This window comes from Terrapene carolina, unplaced genomic scaffold (assembly GCF_002925995.2).
Source record: "Terrapene carolina triunguis isolate 2854851 unplaced genomic scaffold, T_m_triunguis-2.0 Scaffold232, whole genome shotgun sequence".
Taxonomy (NCBI): Eukaryota; Metazoa; Chordata; order Testudines; family Emydidae; genus Terrapene; species Terrapene triunguis.
In genome coordinates, this window is record NW_020664583.1 from 696,959 (window position 1) to 714,316 (window position 17,358).

A 17,358-nucleotide genomic window follows, 5' to 3' on the forward strand; every position below is an offset into this window, starting at 1 on the left:
ATGTTAAACTGTGGCGTAACTTATGTCTATCATTTTTCATTGATAGAATGTATTTTACTTAATTAGATAGCAAGCTCATTCAAAACAAAACAGATGATGGGTAATGATTCCATGCCTTGTACCCACTACATAGCCTTCCACTGATAGTAAGACAAATGGAAGTCAAAAGCAAGAAAAAATAAGCAAGCAGTTAAAGTTGTGGCTTATAGTTCTTAGTATACCAGGTGGCCCACTTCACAGTTTTATTAATAGTAGAAGCAATTTTTAATTTAATACCTACTGCATGCCAAGTGACCACCAATAATTATGACAATATACTTGTGAGACCATGTATCAGTTTTCATACATAGATCACAAAGTCTTTTCAAGGGTATTATTATCCCTATTTTACATATGAGGAAACTGAGGCATAGAGAAGTTAAGTCGTGTACCTAAAGTCACACAGTAATTTAGTGGCAGTCTGAAACAGAACCTAGGCCTTCTAACTCCTAGCCTTGTGCTTTAACCACTAGGACAACTGCTTGGATACTATATCTCCAAGACAGAGAAAAATGTGCACAAATTTAATTAGTGCCTAATCCTGCTGTTCTTGCTCAGACAAAACTTTCATTGAACTCACTGATGCTTATTTAAGTCGCTGGGAATTTTGCATGAGCCAGGGCTAGATCCATAGACTTAATGTTCACATTTAGACTGACATATAATAAAAAGGTAACTTATATGCAAACTGACTTTCTTTCAATTTTTTTTCTGATTCTTTACTTAAAACTGGTATTTTAATATTTGGACTATTCAGAACAGCTTTTCCCTTTTTAATCTGATATTTCCTGTTTCCTTATAGTAAGAATTCATATGGAGCTATTTGTGGTGTTACAGCTATTGTACTGTATTTATAGGGTGCGGAAGTATCTAAAAATAATCACTCTATCTGGTGTCTTTCTATAAGCATTGTGTATGTTGATATCTTTGGGTTTGCAGAAAATAAATGCATTTCATTAAATGGCTGTACCATTTTAAAATACCGTCAAGGGCATGTAACTTCCAAGACAGCTACTCACAGGGGTCTAGAACAGAGCTGGGAGAAATTTTTGGACCAAAGCTTTTTTTTCAGTGAAAACCATAGATTTGGTCACACCCAAGCATTTCAAGAATTCATGTCGGTTTTGCTAAACTATTTTGGTAAAAAAAAATTCATTTTGATATTTAAAAAAAAATGTCGTTCAAAAATGACTTTGCTTGGATTTCTTTAATTTTATTTTTAACATTTGTATAAAGTTAAACAAATGCTTGAAATCAAAATAAAATATTTAAAAAAATTTAAGTTTTGGTTTTTACCCAAACAATTTTTTTTGTTGAATTTCCAGTAAATTGAAAAATCTGTTATTTACCCAGCTCTAGTCCTGTATAAGCCATACAGCCTTCTCTCTACTGCCTGAAATAGAAAGTCTCCACTGGCCAACACAGTGGGGGCTCAGGTCCAAAGTTTGATGGATCATGAAAGCATATTTTTGAGAAGAGGGTAAAGATAGTTAAAGGTAGTTAAAGATGAATAAGAAACATCAGCCCAGACTTGCTCAGCGCTCTTGCGGGTCACGGCAACATAAAGATTCATGGTAGCCCCACAAATTCGCTGACCTTTGGTTCTGAAAATAACAGCTGGTCTAACAGATTTTTCTGTTAGATTTCACCATTAATGAAATTATGATGATGAGCTGGTAGCACTGGTTATACTTAAGACTTCCCAACACTTTCCATAATAAGACTCTGTTTTAGTTGCTTATAATTTTGCCAGACTTTAATCTTTTGAGCTGAAATTTTCCATACTGGGTGGCTGCCTCCAGATCAGTGGTCTCCAACCTTTTTACGCCCAAGATCACTTTTTGAATTTAAGGGCAACACAGGATCTCCCCTGCTCCTTCCCTGAGGCCCTGCCCCTTCCCCAAAGCCCTGCCCTGTCGACTCTATCTCCCCCTCCCACCTCCCCATCGATCACTCTCCCCCACCCTCACTCACTTTCACCGGGCTGGGGTTCAGGAGGGGGTTCAGGCTCTGGGCTGCGGCTGAGGGGTTCGCAGTGTAGGAGGGGGCTCTGAGCTGAACCTGGGGCAGGAGTGCAGGAGGGGGTGAGGGGTGCAAGCTCTGGGAGAGAGTTTGGGTGCAGGAGGGGGCTCTGGGCTGGGGCAGAGTGTTGGGGTGCAGCAGGGGGTGTGGGCTCTGGGAGGGAGTTTGGGTGCAGGAGGGGGCTCCGGGCTCAGGCAGAGTGTTGGGGTGCAGGAGAAGGTGTGGGGTGCTGGATCTGGGAGGGGGGTCAGGGCTGGGGCAGGCAGTTGGGGTGCAGGAGGGGGTTTGGGGTGCTAGCTCTGGGAGGGGGATCAGGGCAGGGGCTTGGGGTGCAGGAGGGGGTTCGAGGTGCAGAGGGGGTATGGGGTGCTGGCTCTGGGAGGGGGCTCAGGGTTGGGGGTCAGGGTATGGCCTCCCACCAGGAGGCACTTACCTCGGGCGGCTCCCGGTCAGCGGCGCAGTGAGGCTAAGGCAGGCTTCCTGCCTGCCCCAGCTCCATGCCTCTCCTAGAAGGGGCCAACGTGCCCCTGCAGCCCCTGCGGGGGGGGGAGGGGGCGACACGTGGCTCCATGCGCTGCCCCTCTCTGCAGGCACCGCCCCTGCAGCTCCCATTGGCCAGAGTTCCCCGTTCCCGGCTAATGGAAGCTGCAGGAGCGGTGCTAGCAGGCAGGAGCAGTGTGCTGAGACCTCTGCCCCACCCCGGGGCCTCAGGAGTGTGCTGGCTGCTTCTGGGAGCGGAGTGGGGTAGGAGCAGGCAGGGAGCGAGCCTACCTTAGCAGCAGCCCCACTACACCATCAGAGATCACGATTGACTGGGAGAGTCTCTAGGAGCGACCAGTCAATAACGATTGACCAGTTGGTGACCACTGCTCCAGATTAATTTTTTTTTAAGCAAAGTTTTAACAAAAATGGTTCAGCCATTTCAGAGAACAAGATTGGAGGATAATATGTTTAGCCCATGTTAAAAAAAAAATTCTCTCCAGCCCTAATCTTTTTAGTCTCTCCTCATATGGAAAAGGATAACCTTGATCATCTTTGTTGCTCTTCTCTGAACCTTTTCCAGTGCTACTATGTCCTTTTACAGATGGGGCAACCAGAACTGGACACAGTACTCAAAGTGTGGGTGGATTTATATAGTAACATTATGATATTTACGGTTTTATTTTTATTCCTTTCCTAATGGTTCCTAACATACTATTAGCCTTTTTGACTGCTCAATGCACAGCAGCAGAAGTTTTCAGAGAATATACATGGTGACTCCAAGATCTCTTTCTTGGGTAGTTACAGCTAATTTAGAACCCATCATTGTATATGTATAGTTGGGATTATTTTTTCCAATGTGCTTTAATCAACGTTGAATTTCATCTGCCATTTTGTTTCTCAGTCATCCTTTTTTGAGAGATCCCTCCATAATTCTTCACAGTCTACTTTGGATGTAACTATCTTCAATAATTTTGTATCATCTGCAAACATGGATGGCCACTTCTCTGTTCACTCCTTTTTCCAAATCATCTATGAATATGGTTAACAGCACAGGTCCCAGTAAGGATTCTTGGGGGACCCCACTGTTCACCTCTTTCCATTGTGAAAAACTGACCATTTATTCCTACCCTTTGTTTCCTATCTTTCAACTAGTTACTGATCCATAAGAGGACCTTCCCTTTCATCCTATGGCTACATAGTTTCCTTAAGGTCTGTCACCCAAGGCTCTTGTCAAAGGCTTTCTGAAAGTCCAGATTACCCTTATCCACATGCTTGTTGATGCCCTCAAAGAATTTTAATAGATTGGTGAGGTATGATTTCCCTTTGCAAAAGTTGTGTTGACTCTTAACAAATTGTGTTTATCTGTGCATCTGATAATTCTGTTCTTTATTAAAGTTATAACTAATTTACCTGGTACTGAAGTTAGGCTTACCGGCCTGTAATTGCTAAGATCACCTTCGGAGCCCTTTTAAAAAGTCAGTGTTACATTAGTTACCCTCCAGTCATCAGGCACAGAGGCTGATTTAAGCAATAGGTTACACACCACAGTTAGGGCGTAATTCTGTCATTTGATATCTGAGCTCCTTCAGAACTCTTGGTAATACATAAATGCCCCTATGACTGTGGGAGGCATTATGGAAGGTTTGCATGAGGAAGGTTTCCCTTCTGCACAGATCACTGGCCTCAGATCTGGGGGTGAAAGGAAGGGGGATAGTTGTCTGTGCATAGGGGGGTGTGTGTGTAACTGATCGTATACCAAAGGGTTCTTTTTAATTAAATGTTACATTTGAAATTTTTCAGAAAAGTTTTTAGGAAAGAATCATTATTAATTGTAAGAAAATCCTTTCACAGCAGCTGAAATAAATTCCAGAAACCCTCCCCAGCAAACGTCACAAAATCTCTTATACACTCATCCCACTCATGTGGATCAGATACTTGAGGCCATCAAGTCACGGCTGAAGTGCGTGTGTGGGGAGACTTTAGGGTGACCAGACAGCAAGTGTGAAAAATTGGGACCGGGGGGGGGGGGTAATAGGAGCCTATATAAGAAAAAGCCCCAAAAATCGGGGCTGTCCCTATAAAATTGGGACAGCTGGTCACCCTAGGAGACTTGCATTACTGGTGCCCTTGTTCTCTAGATAAGCAGAATCCTGTCCTTTCCAGCATCAGTCTGGTCCCTATCTAGAGATCTAAATTAACTTAGAAAACAAAAAACCAAGCACCAAAGAAAAAGCTCTGCTAGTCTTTAAAGAGCCTTGCGCATGGAGGCTAGAAAAGTGTATATTAAATTCAAAAATTGTAAACAGTAAAATGAATTAAACTCACTAAAAGCGAGGGCATTTTAAGTTAAAAGACACCTTCCCATCCTCCCCACACCATCCCCACTCTTAGGAAAAAGTCAAGTCATAACATTCATCTTCAACACATTATGACTACTGTATATGTGTCCCTATCATATCATATGAGTATAACCTAGAGGCTTTAATAAGCAAATCTTTTGGAACAATTTTGTAATGTACTTGCTACAATATATATATATATATATATATATAGTGCAGTGGTTCCCAAACTTGTTCCGCCGCTTGTGCAGGGAAAGCCCCTGGCGGGCCGGGCCGGTTTGTGTACCTGCCGCATCCGCAGGTTTGGCTGGTTGCGGCTCCCAGTGGCCATGGTTCGCTGCTCTAGGCCAATGAGAGCTGCTGGAAGCGGCACGGGCCGAGGGACGTACCGGCCACCGCTTCCAGCAGCTCCCATTGGCCTGGAGCAGCAAACCGCGGCCACTGGGAGTCACAGTCGGCCGAACCTGCGGACGCGGCAGGTTCACAAACCGGCCCTGCCCGCCAGGGGCTTTCCCTGCACAAGTGGGGGAACAATTTTGGGAACCACAGATATAGTGCATAATGAAAAAAATTACTGCACAGGTCCAGTATAGAATTTTAAAATGTTAGTGAATTGGCTATTAAAACAAACAAAAACTGAACCACCATCTAAATGCAGCACTAAAAGAAGCAATTCACAGTAGGGATTATGTACTGGCTAAACTGGATTAGAGAAAAATTTACAGGTTTTTCTCCTTAAAGCAGCAGAGGGACAAGGAGGAAACAAACTGTTTTTTCGTCCAACTTAAAACAAAAACAAAAGCAAAATCGATCTTAGTGAAACAGACTTAGTAATGGAGATGTTGACAGAGCATTTACTGTATCAGTGCTAACCAGCACTACGCTAGTCATATAGGTCAATGCAAGGGGTCAGACAATGCCAATTATGCTCCTAGCATGCATGGCCTGGTTCACAATTATTTAATTATCCATGAGTATTTATATGAGTTAAACAAGAATTCTTTTCTGTATGGACTGCACAATGGTCTGTTTCATCCATTCACATACCCATATACATCTGACAAATGGATGCCTACAATTCCATTTTCCTCTGATTTATATTCACCAATGCTGATTTTTCAAAATAGTTACATTTTATATCAACAGTATCGGAAGATGATGTGTGGATCTTCCCTTTCTAGCAGGCTACAACCTGACTTTGTGGAGAGTGAACCTAATGTAATAGGTCCTTTCCATCTCTAAGGGCATGTCTACACTTACCGTGGATCGACATTGCAATGATCGATCCACCAGGGGTCGATTTTGCGGGTCTAGTGAAGACCCGCTAAATCGACCACAGATCGCTCTCCCGTCGACTCCAGTGCTCCACCAGAACAAGAAGCAAAAGATAAGTCAACCCAATGCAGTGTAGCTACGTCGACTCCAGCTACATTATTCATGTAGCTGGAATTGTATAACTTAGATTGACGTAACCCCATAGTGTAGACCTGCCCTAAGTTTCAATATGGACCAAGTAAATCCAAAGTAGACATGCTGATCCAAGAAGGCAGAGGAAAGGAATTTTTCCCCGTACTGGTCTGTTTTGGAATGCTTCTATTAGGTGAAGGTGGGAAGGTACTACAGAGAAAATACTTTCCCTGCCCCCACAAAAAAAGTGTTTTCATGTGTCAGTATGTAAATGTGTTATTTCAAGCTGGGCACTGATGCAGAGCTTATATTTAGCTCTTTTCATCAATTTTCATAAAATTAATATTAATAGAAAGAAATTAAACTGCAGAATTTCAGCACAAGAGCATTAGGAATGTGCTGTTTAAAGTTAATAGTGCCAGTCTGGTACCATAAGCATTTTACAAAGATTAAAAAAAAGGCAATATTCAGTGTTGGGAACATTTAAAGTGGATTATATAGTAGAGCTGGGCAGAACCAGATTTTTCATTTCACAGGGAGTGCCGAGAGTTTGTAACGTTTTCTGTTTCAAAATAAAATGAAAGCAAAAAGCTTCAAAATTCCCCACAAAATGAGATTCCAGAGGAAAAAATAGTTATAGGTCAATTGCAGTGCTTTGTTGCAATACAATCAAAATGTTTTGTTCCAATTTTGACTTTTATTTCTTTTATATTACATTTTTATAGATATAGATAGATATAGATAGAGAGAGAGAGATAACAGAAGTAATTTCAAAACAGAAAATAGATATGTTCTGTTCTGAAAAGGTCAATATGGAATGTTTGACCTTATAAAGATGTTTTTCAATTTTTCTTTTGAAAACTTTCCCTGAAATAAACACATTTATGGAAAACAATTTGCTTTCAACAAACAGGCATTTTCTGACAGAAAAACATTCTGTTGGAAAATTTACAACCAGCTCTGTTGTGTAGTTGTCATACTAGAGATGTCACAAGAACCACCCCCACCCTCCCAAAAAAGAAAAAGCTTTGGGTATATCTAAATGTAGATAGAAAGTACCTGGCCTTTCACAGAAGGAACCTGGCCACTTATAGACAGCTAGCCTTCCCCTTCACCTGGGGCACTGTGCCATCATGTTTCCGATCCTCAGGTTGGAAAGTACCATCTGTGCTAGCAGAGATAATGTCTAGAAATACCGTAGTTGCATCACACAAAACACTCACTGATTCAGAAGACCTTACTCAAGTAAACTTTGCATTCAAGTCAATGAGAGTTTTGTGTGAGCTAAGGACTGCCAGATCAGGGCTAAGGTGCATTATATTACTCCTTTTGCACTGTTAGAGTACCGTGGTTTGGCAAGAGAGAGCTGACAAACACATCTAGGTGCAAGAGAAGTGTGGAACTCTGACAATATCTAATTATTGAGATGATTTCCCTTCTTTTACAAAACAAATTCTTTAAACATCATATTGTTTATCAAGTTTAAACAAACCAAAATTGTATCATTGTTTTCTAAATATCATAGATGTGATGAGGGAGGGGAAATCATGGTACCTTGCAAGTCATAGTACAGGAAGGTTAAAAAAAAAAATCTAGATTTGCATTGATCTTTGGATGCCAACATTTTAAAGCACTTCATATAATCAAATGTATTGTTTCCTTTTATATTTCAGCTGTCTTGATGTGTAGAATTCAGTTTCCTCTAGTACTGTAAATTGCTGCCATTACAGCTGAATAGGTTACTCCAGAAATTCTTAATTGAGAAGTTTTAATGATGTTGTAGATGACAGCTTCATGTCTTTCAATGCAAAGTAATATTTTATGGCCACCCTTGTACATATGCACTGAGGTTCCTGCTGTCAGCTCCATATGGAGGCCCTGAATGATTGGTAATTTTGAAAGGGGAAAATAATCGCAACTAGCTTCCTTATTATAAAAGTGTACTTTTAAAAACGTGTACCTTTTTTGGTCCCAATTCTCCAAGATGCTGGGCCCTCTCAACTCACTTTCATGGGAATCCACTCTAGAGAGGGCATGAAATATGAATGGAGACTGTGGGCTCACTAGACTGCATATTCAGATCCACAGACTGATAAATGCCCTGGCCATTTTCTCATATTTGTTTTTCTCCTTTGTTTCTAAAGAAATTAAACACAAAAACAAAACAGAAGAGCCTCAAAAAGTTAATGAACTACTTGGCCACGTTGATACAACATTAAGTGGAGATGGGACAAAACTGAAGGCACTTGGATCTGAGGTTCTGAATTTCAGGGCAGGGGAAATTTGGCTGCAGATCAAGCATTTATGGGATTTCATTCCAGGGCTTTGTTCAGATGAGGGTAAAATTGCATGAGACCAACTGACTTTGTGAGACTTGTGCAATTTGGACCCCAAGGTCCCACAAAAACATTTTGTGAGATTACAGTGAGCCCCAGCTCTGATTTAACTTTTACCTTGATCCCCCCTGCCTAAAGCTCATCCAGATCTTAACAGCATTTCCCGGGCCCATCTGTAATACTAAGGCATTCTTAAAACCACCTAATAGATATGTGTAAGGTCCAGGAGGGGTCAGGTTTCAGTTCCTGTGAGAATAATAACTTCATATTGCTTGCCTTTGGGGGGTTTAAAATCTTCTTCTTCAACACTTAGCCAGACAGTTGGCCGTAGCAATCGTTCGCCATTTGGTCCGTTCCTACAAAAATGTAATAGTACAGGTTTATTAATTTAAACTGAGAAACATTTTTAGGTAAAGAACAACAATAACATGGGAACTGAACTCTTGGATGGTGAAGCAGACTGTGACTGAAGCAGCTGCCTGAATATTGACACTCTGACTGCCAGCTGTAAGAGCAGTCAACCAGATTGTTCTCTCCTTCTTAACCCCCACCCACCAAGCACGTTCCCAGGGTAAACAGCAGGTTGTAATTAGTTACTTGTTATGTTAAACGTTTGAAACACACACAAAAAGGGAACTTGAAAATGAAGTTCTTAAATAAATTAAAAGTATTAGCAACTGAACACCTTTTCATATGTCCCTTGACTGACTAAGATTCCTTACAGTGCATTGAACATTCCTAAACAGGGTCAGGTTGGGGTAATACTGGGAAGAGGGGACCTTAAAAGGGACATATTGGTGCTGGTGGTCTATTATTATTCATCTCCAGTAGAAAGAAGCTTAAAGAACCATTTCAACATGTTGTACTTAGGACTGTTCACATCAAATAAAATGTATAGAATCTGTTTCAGCAAAGGTTGTTTTGTTTTGGATGTACAAAGTGCTTATCTGTACTTTTGACGTGTTTGTTTCAAATAACAGAAAAACCTTTGCTCCAAATTCATTAAAATTAACACTGAAGGATGCCTATCCAAAAGGGAGGCTGCTCTTGCTCTATTTAATCTGATAGCTGAAATATAGCCAAATCTAGTTTTCTTTAGGCTTTTCAGTGCTGGACATTTAGTTATACAGCATCTATTCTTGGGAGACTTTGCTGGGCTTCTCATTAAATCCTCCTTTTTTTTAATCCAGCTTGCCCTATTTGAGGAGTTTCAATGGGAGCACAATAGCAGTATTGCATGTAGGGACGCTGCCTATTCATTCCAGCAGACCTACATTTGCACAGTCTGAGAACTTCTTTCCATAAGTCTGAGTAGGAACTATTTGTTGCACACATTGTAGCTGTCACTTAGCAACCCCCACTGCAATGGACACTTTCCAGCTGCTGAAATATTAACGCCTGTGAGCATTATGAAGGTGAGGAAAGACAAAAATCATCCAGGCCAAAGGACCGAATGAGTTTTGTCATGTAGCATGTGCCATATCTACTGTGTGCAGAAGTCTTTAAAAGCAGATTCCAGCATTTCACTGGCTAACTAACTAGATCCTCTCTAAAAAAATTCATTTAGCCCAGAAGCAGGCCAGGTGGCGTTTCTGCCTCTGTCAGATTTGTGCCAGGGAGGGGAACTTTAATTTCAGCCAGCAGCTTCATTGGTACTCTGCCAGCTGAGGTTGATGTAGATGTACTCCATCAGTGCATCCCAAGGCTGCCCTGGCACATCCCCAGTCACAGCACAACTCTGGTTCTGGACTGCATTACTCTCCCCCACTACCTATGGAGTTCCCAGCAGAGAGATATGGCCACCTTGTATCATCACAGCCTTTCCATTGGCAGACTTTCTAAAGCCAGGAGTCATGCAACTTGGTTTACACCAGCAAAACCAGCTAGCCCTTTAAATCATAAAGGCAGCTTCCTAAACCAGTCCATTTACACGTAAAAAGAAACAAATGAATTCCCTTCGATGGGTGCATGCTTTCTCTGTCTCTCACAGGCTATGAAACGTGGACTTCTCACTTCTCAGAAAGGGATCATTTCTTAATTTTCATTCTTGCGTGAGCCGAGTCTGAAAAGAAATGGCGCTAGCCCACCCATCAGGTGCACACCCTTTGATTCACGGGTGCTTGGCCAGCAGCAGTCCAGATATATAGTTAACATATAAGTCATTTTCTGCCAGGAGGGCTTCCTAGAGAAATGCTGATCCACAGGCCCAGGTGCAAGATGACAGCACATCAGTCTCAGCTATTGCTGTGCTTTGGCATACTCAACTCACAGGCCTGACAACATTAGTGTTGATTATAGTGGCATTGCGGATATATCTGCATAAGATGGGCATCTATAAATACAGACAACAAGTCTACATACAGGAGCTTACTCTGGGTACGGCACTGTTTTTACACTGACTGCACATTCCTCTACTTAAAAGCCATCCAATATGAGTGTCATTAAGAGGTGTAGAAAAAGGACAATTATTTGTAACCACAAGTAATGCAACTGGAAGCCATGGGTTTGCAGCCTCCAGTGTGCTACAGCTTATTATGTACCTCAGTGGGGATTTGGGAAGATTCCTCAGTTAAATGTTACCTACACAGTCACACACTTTGCCTCATTTTTTTAAAGAAAACTTGACAGGTTTTCACTCAGTTTTATCTTGTGACAATTGTAGAAGGAGTTTCTAGAGTCAAGGAAGCATGCCGAGCCTTCTGATTTTTCTCCATGTCTTCATAGGGATCACTGTATTATTATGTGCAACAGTGTCGCACCACGTCTTTGTGGATGCAAGCCATATAGAAAGTGAGAATAAAACCTAATAAAAGTTAACAGACAATTCCTGCTCTCTTTATTCATGTGAGTAGCTCCACTGAATTCATTGGGACTACTCATATGAGTAAGAAAAGCAGGATGTGGTGCTAAAAACTTAACAAATGTGAGTGTTGCAAACCTTTTAGATATGCATTTCAAAGCATCACATTAATCTTGAACTTCTAGTTCTTTTGACAGAATCTCTCTGCCACCCTACTTGTCAAACAGAGCTTGAATAAAATTCAGAATGCCAAGCAGAGTCTAGGTACCTGATTCAGCAAAATACTTAAACACATGCTTAACTTTAAGCACTTAGTTAAGAAAATTAATAAATTAACAAATCATATCTCATAATTGTGGATGGGGTTTTGGGTCCCAGCTCGCCCAAGCCACTTTGAAAATCAGCCAGTATTGATACTGCATATCCTGAAAAACACACAGCTGAAGAATTCTCCACTCTTTTAGCCTTTTTATTCTATAGTAAGTATAAAAGGGAGAGTTAATTGTTTCAGAGTATTCGATCACTATCTCACAAGAATGAAGGGAAGGAGAATTTTAAGGAAAAAAATATTACTTTCCCTTGGCTCCTCAAACCATCCTCCTAAACACAGAAATGACTGCAGGATACAAAAACAGTCAGTAGTTTGCAGGAAGTTACTAATAGTCCAGATGTTAGAATTGGTTGAAATAATTTGTTCTGTACAAGGGGAAAAAATCTGCTCTCATAATGTGGAAGAGTTACTGTTCTTCAGGGGAGGAGACCTTATGTGCAGGAATGCACCCTGAGGACCATAATAATATGACAAAATGAATGAAGTCACCCTGGAATAGCTCATGGGAGACTTGCAGATGTTACTGTAAAAAAAAAAAAGACCTTTTTATATTCCAGAAAAAAGCATGGAAGGACAAAGTCATGCATTCAGAATGAATGACCTAGAGACACCATATACTAAACTGTAGGGGGAAAAAAACCCACTTAGTTGATTTTTTATATATAGATAATATTTTTTGCTTCAGCTCTGCTGTAGCCAGAGTTTGCACTTCAGCCTTTAATCTACTATAGTTTAACTATCTAGAGAATGAAATTAATTTAGCCCTTTACTTGGTTACATGTTCTTCTTTCTCTTTTAGCATTCCTAGAGCCATATTTTGGTAATGTTCATGCTATCAATTGCCCAGCTACATTATTTTTTAATTATCTAAAAGCATTGGAAAATATCCATGAATGGAAAAAAAAGGAGTTGAGCTGTCCAGCTATACTGAAAACCCACCACACTGAAACTCACTGTCAAAGATATGTTTGGACTCCATCTTTGGGCCAGTCTGGGCTGATACGTCGCAAAGGATCTTGAACACCCCTAGTCTATTTAGAACGATGATATGGTCTTAGGAGATGTTATTATGGCAACCAACCACAGATTTTTGGATATACAAATAGACAACAGCTCCATTGTTACTTGAACCCGCCAAGATTCTAAACTGATTAGGGCAGGTGAGCCAATGTGTGTCACTTACAAAACCAAATATTTTTGTATTTTCAGAGAAGCAGGAATGTTATTTAGCAGTACATGTGGGTAGGACTACAGCAAATATATTCCATGCTGGCCTTCTGATTTTATTTCCAGTCTCCTCTGCACTGAGGATAGCAAATAGAGGATCATTGCTCCAATTCAGTGCCAGATTCCATTCTATTTACTTTCAATTACATGTATTTTTTTTCAAGTTTATAATAAGCATCTCATCTACGTAACAGGTCTAACAATTACTTGCAGTGCAGAATAGTAGGGCTTTAGCTTTTCAGTGTTTTTTTTTTTCCAGGTTTTTATTTATGACACTCAGCAGATTTGTGGATAACTGTCAAACTGCTCCACAAATCTGAATCTTTGTCATCTACATCAATAGCTGTTGGCAGTTATTCAGGCAGTCACAACTCAAACAAGATTCAGCTCTCAAAAGACTTAAAAAAAATTCCACACCCTATGGGCAACATTTTAATTAAATGACCTCTGCATTTGAGCTGGAGGTTTTGCACATCATCCTTAGAGATTATCTCACACTGTAAACATTAGGATACAGGCAGACGTTCCAACACTCCAAAGTTCAGAGGCGTATTTGGATCCAGGATTTTGGCTGAGACCATTATACAGATGAATGATGTGATGTTGTGCAGTCTATATGGTTTTATAAAAACATGATAATAAGTGAATATAATGTAACTGGGATAGTTTTAGAAAAATATGGTAATAAGTGAATATAACGTAACTGGGATATGCTTCATGCAAAAGGTCTCTTGTAAGGTATTATTACAAAGCTTATAATCTTCTAAGTTTGATCATCCAATTTGTATAAATGTACCATTCTTGTATCTAAAACTAGAAATATAAAATATAACTCTGAGGGCCTATTGTACTTATGTAAAGTGTGGGCCATTAATAATGGTTTGGAATCTTGATGACTCCCATTAACCAGGACCATTATCCGCAGATGGCTGTGTTTACCTGTGAGTCTTCCTGTATATGTGTGTGCTGGCAAGTGGGCAATGAAGTCTTGCAGTGACATGTGATCATGTCACCTGAACTGGAATCCATCTTTAACCTGGTGCTTTTCCAGTGAGGGGGGGTGGAAACCCAGAGGGACAAAGGGTTCCCGCCTTATGCAAAAGATATATAAAGGGGTGGAACAGAACAAAGGGGAGAGAGGAGCCATCATGAAGAATCCCCTAGCTATCACCTGAGCTGGAACAAGAGCTGTACCAGCGGAAAGAATTGTGCCCAGGCCTGGAAGGTGTCCAGTCTGAGAAAAAACTTACTGAAGCATCTCTGAGGGTGAGATTATCTGTATGCAGTTTGATTAGACATAGATTTGCGCATTTTATTTTATTTTGCTTGGTGATTTACTTTGTTCTGTCTGTTACTACTTGGAACCACTTAAATCCTACTTTCTGTATTTAATACAATCACTTTTTATTTAGTAATTTACTCAGAGTATGTATTAATACCTGGGGGAGCAAACAACTGTGCATATCTCTCTATCAGTGTTATAGAGGGCGAACAATTTATGAGTTTGCCCTGCATAAGCTTTATGCAGGGTAAAATGGATTTATTTGGGTTTAGACCCCATTGGGAGTTGGGCATCTGAGTGCTAAAGATGAGCACACTTCTGTGAGCTGTTTTCAGGTAAACTTGCAGCTTTGGGGCAAGTGATTCAGACCCTGGGTCTGTGTTGGACAGATGGGAGTGTCTGGCTCAGCAAGACAGGGTGCTGGAGTCCTGAGCTGGCAGGGAAAACAGGAGCAGAGGTAGTCTTTGCACATCAGGTGGCAGCTCCCAAGGGGGTTTCTGTGATCCAACCCGTCACAGTAAAGTTCAGAGGCGTATTTGGATTCAGGATTTTGGCTGAGACCATTATACAGATGAATGACATTTCCAAAATCCGGATCCACATCTGGGTGCAGAAATCAAATAATCCTGGAGTTCTGTTGTGCATAGGTCCTAGGTTTTGGTTTGTGTCTACAAAAATCAGCCCTTTAGCTATGCATTTCCAATAATACTTTGCCCTTATATAGCCCCTTCTGAGGATCTCACAACAGTTTACAAAAATTAATAAATTGCAGCATCCCAGTGAGGGAACTAGATATTATTTATCTCCATTTCATAGATGGGGAAACTAAGGCACGGAGAGACAATGATTTGTCCAGTGTCTCACAGCAAAACTATGTTCTAGGACCTTGATTCCTCTGTACACCCAATTCGCAAATTATATTTTCACGTGAACTTTCATATGCAAAATTTTAGGTGGAAAGTAAGTTGGAGATGCAAACTTTGAGGCCAGGATGAGGTCCCTTTGGAAATTTCTGTGGAAGAAAGAACTTCAATGCATATAGCAGAGTTCTTAAAAACTCTTGAAAAATTTGTGCAAAGCTAATTGATGGCATTTTTCAATGCTGTCTTTTCGGTGGAAAAAGTTCTGAAGAGTGCCCGAGTTTCTAATGGTAACTGGCATCACATCACACATCATTCAATTTAACACAGGAGGCGCCAAGTGTAAGGAATCAGATTGCATTGGAAGTGCCCCAAACCATTCAGTCTAGCCACAGAACAAGTTTAGGGCCCCATACTTTGTTTTATGGAGAGTCTCTTTTCATAGCATAAAGTTTTGGTGAAGGTTTGTGATGTCACATTAGTCATAACACTGGAAAACCTGGCATATGTGGCACATCTGCTCAGCTTTTATTCTTTCCCCTTGACTTGAACCCATCATATATATACTTGGCATTAGTTCACAACACAGCACACTGGAGGTATTTGGTAATGCTTACTGAAAGGTCAGCCAAGTTTAAAGTAGAACTTAGTAAGATTTGAGTTGAGCTTTGAGTAAAATATTCCAGAATTCCTGGAGCTGGCAGACCTAAGTAGCATTTTGTTTACTAAAAGATTTGAGAGTGACCCTTTGAAATATAAACAATCTGAATGAATGAAAAGCACAGCTAAGACTTATGCAAATGTCAGGAATCCTTACAGAAAAAGCATTTATTCCACCAGCTTCCATGCCGGCAAATATTTAGAGTGGGATTTGAAAATGAAAGTGAATTGAATGATTTTTTTCCTTTGAATAATGATCCATAGCACCTAAGTAACTTAGGCCTGGTCTACACTACGACTTTAATTCGGATTTAGCTGCGTTAATCCGAATTAATCCTTAACCCGTCCACACAACGGAGCCAGTTACTTCGAATTAAAGGGCGCTTAAAATCGATTTCTGTACTCCACCCCGACGAGCGGAGTAGCACCAAAATCGATTTTGTAAATTCGAATTAGGGGTAGTGTGGCCGCACACCACCGAATTAATGTGGTTAAAATTAATGGGGTAGTGTGGTCGCACACCACCGAATTAATGTGGTTAAAAACCGAATTAATGTGCTTAGTGTGGCCGCGCACAATCGAATTTATACAATCTGTTTCCCAAATTCGAATTATCTAAATTCGAATTAATCTCGTAGTGTAGACGTACCCTTAGGAGTACAAGTTCCATTGATTTTGCATGGTGCAGAAGGGTGAGGTAGGACATCAGGAAGCTGTTTATGTCTCTGTGGGCCGGTCTGCACTGACCCTAGCCCTGACTCTAGTGCAGGGGTTCTCGCAACACATTTTTTGGTGGTCTCAGAGTGCGGCCACCAACTCTTGCTGGTGGCCGCACTGACACTTTTCCCTAAAATTATTTATTTTTCCTAAAGTTAATAAAGTAGTATGCACATATATACATCCAATCATTGTAATTTATTTATGTAAGGTTTTGGTTTTTTTTTTGCAGACTCAATAAAAATCATGCACAGTTATCTCTATTCTTCACTGGACCTAACAGAATAGAAACACAAATAAGGTGCTTTGCACGTTCTTGTCTTTTTTATTGTTTCTTTTGCTTTTTTGGTAAAAGTGATAGTACAACAATTCTGAAGTAAATTTAAAAATGCTTTGACATAATAGAAGTCCAAATAATAATGAAAAACATATCTGGGTGGCTTAGGTCTGGGGAGGGGAGTGAAGGGGAGGGGACACACGGCTGCGGCTAGCCCGGGGCTCCTCCGGGCAGGTGTGGGGGCGGGTCCTGGGGCTTCGGCCAGCCGGGGCTCCTCCAGCTGCGGGGGGTAGGGTGGGGTGCTCAGAGGTTCTCCAGGAGAGGGGCTTGTGGCTCCAGGCACAGGGGGGTTGGGGCTCCAGCCGCTGCTCACCTCCTCACCTCCCGCCCGCCTCCTGTGTCCCTCCTCCCTCCACTGCTCACCTCCTCACTCCCCTGCCACAAACACCCCCCTGCCTGCTGCCAGAACTCCTGCTCGCGGCTGGCTCGTCACTCGCCTCCTCACTCCCCTGCTCGCAGCCAGACCCCCCTGCCCACCTCGTCACCCTGCTGCTGGCTCACCGCTCGCCTCTTTATTC

The 17,358-nt window shown here is 41.3% G+C and overlaps 1 protein-coding gene across 2 annotated transcripts in view; it reads left to right on the plus strand.

Annotated features, from left to right (window-relative positions):
* EFCC1 (EF-hand and coiled-coil domain containing 1) overlaps nt 1–17,358 on the plus strand; it is an 86,962-nt gene that overhangs the window by 4,796 nt on the left and 64,808 nt on the right. The gene's annotated exons all lie outside the window — the stretch shown is intronic.